A 1,922-nucleotide genomic window follows, 5' to 3' on the forward strand; every position below is an offset into this window, starting at 1 on the left:
GATAAGAACATAAGAAGAGCCCTGCTGGATCGGACTGGTGGTCCATCTAGTCCAGCATCCTGTCTCACACAGTGGCCAACCAATTCCTCCGGAGGGCCAACAACAAGGCAGAGAGGCCGAGGCCTTCCCGAGAAGAATTTAAGAGCCCTGCAGGATCAGACCGGTGAGGGTCCATATAGTCCAGCACCCTGTCCCACACAGTTGCCAGCCAGTTCCTCTGGAGGGCCAACATCAGGGCAGAGAGGCCGAGGCCTTCCCCTGAGAAGAACCTAAGAAGACCCCTGCAGGATCAGACCAGTGAGGGTCCATCTAGTCCAGCCTCCTGTCTCACACAGTGGCCAACCAGTTCCGCTGGAAGGCCAAAAGCAGGGCAGAGAGGCCGAGGCCTTCCCCTGAGAAGAACCTCAGAAGAGCCCTGCTGGATCAGACCAGTGAGAGTCCATCTAGTCCAGCATCGTGTCCCACACAGGGGCCAGCCAGTTCCTCTGGAGGGCCAACAACAGTATAGAGGCCGAGGCCTTCCCCTGATAAGAACATCAGAAGAGCCCTGCTGGGTCAGACCAATAGTCCATCGAGTCCAGCATCCTGTCTCATCACACAGTGGCCAGCCAGTTCCTCTGGAAGGCGGTATAGAGGCTGAGGCCTTCCATACAGACCCCCTGCCAGTGACTTTTCGAAGATATTGCTTAGCTGAAACAATGCTCCACACCACACACCCCGCCAACACATGAACACACAAACCTGCCTTACACAGAATCAGACCCTCGGTCCATCAAAGTCAGTGTTGTCTGCGCAGACTGGTAAGCGGCTCTCCGGGGTCTCGGGTACAAGACTTTCACATCACCTCCCACCCAATCATTAACTGGGGATGCCGGGGATTGAACACATGAAGCTGCCATATACTGAATCACACCTTTGGTCCACCAAAATCAGTATTGTCTGCTCAGACTGGCAGCAGCTCTCCAGGGTCTCAGGCAGAGGTCTTTCCCATCACCTCCTGCCTGGTCCTTTTAACTGGAGATGCCGGGGACTGAACCTGGGACCTTCTCCATGCCAAGCAGATGCTCTGCCACTTTGCCGCAGCCCCTGTCTATGTCTCTCCAGAGTCTCGGGCTGAGGTCTTTCACAACGCCTACTACCTGGTCCTTTTAACTGAATAATGGCAGGTATTGAACCTGGGACCTTCTGCATGCCAAGCAGAGGCTCTACCATGAAACCACACCAGTTCAGGTCCCACCAAACATCCTCTACCCCACAGGAAAACAGCTAGACTCTAACTTCGGGCTGGCGCACCAAAGCCAGTTTAAGTTGAATCGCCAGGAAAGAGGAAAGCTAGGTTTTACGACAAGCCACGTCAATATCCACTTTCTCTCATTACTGTCAGCAGCAATGTTCTACGTTGCCACTGCTGCGTTCCACTCGGCCAGCGCCCACCCAGAGCCATCCGGAACATCATTTAAAAGTGGGTCTTCCAAGTGCCACTGGACTCAAACTTTGTTCTACAAAAAGAGCCAGTTTGGTGTAGTGGTTAAGTGTGCAGACTCTAATCTGGGAGAACCGGGTTTGATTCCCCCACTCCTCCACTTGCACCTGGCTGGATGACCTTGGGCCATAGCTCTGATAAGAGCTGTCCTTGAAAAAAAAAGAGCCGTTTCTGTCAAGAGCTCTCTCAGCCCCACCTGCCTCACAGGGTGTCTGTTGTGGGGAGGGGAAGGGAAAGGAGTTTGTAAGCCGCTCTGAGACTCCTTTGGGTACTGATGGGCGGCGTATAAATCCAATCTCTTCTTCTACATTTTAAAACACTGCAATTTAAAAACACCACAACTATCGGCAAGCCAACTTCACAGAATCTGCTTACTTTCAAGAATACCTGTTGAAGACCAGGCTGTACGGATGCCCCAGCGACTGGGCCGTTCCCTTTC

The 1,922-nt window shown here is 53.1% G+C and overlaps 1 protein-coding gene across 2 annotated transcripts in view; it reads right to left on the minus strand.

Annotated features, from left to right (window-relative positions):
* The window catches only part of LOC107108471 (tsukushin-like), a 26,192-nt gene extending 24,286 nt beyond the window's left edge, over positions 1-1,906 (minus strand). The window contains exon 1 of one of the 2 annotated variants that reach the window (XM_015408907.1): positions 1,859-1,906. The gene's annotated coding sequence lies outside the window, so the exon portion shown is untranslated. The remainder of the gene's footprint in view (positions 1-1,858) is intronic. The other variant, XM_015408910.1, reaches the window with a different exon arrangement.
* Positions 1,907-1,922: the final 16 nt, after the last annotated feature.

This window comes from Gekko japonicus, unplaced genomic scaffold (assembly GCF_001447785.1).
Source record: "Gekko japonicus isolate JY-2015 unplaced genomic scaffold, Gekko_japonicus_V1.1 scaffold6423, whole genome shotgun sequence".
Lineage (NCBI taxonomy): Eukaryota > Metazoa > Chordata > Lepidosauria > Squamata > Gekkonidae > Gekko > Gekko japonicus.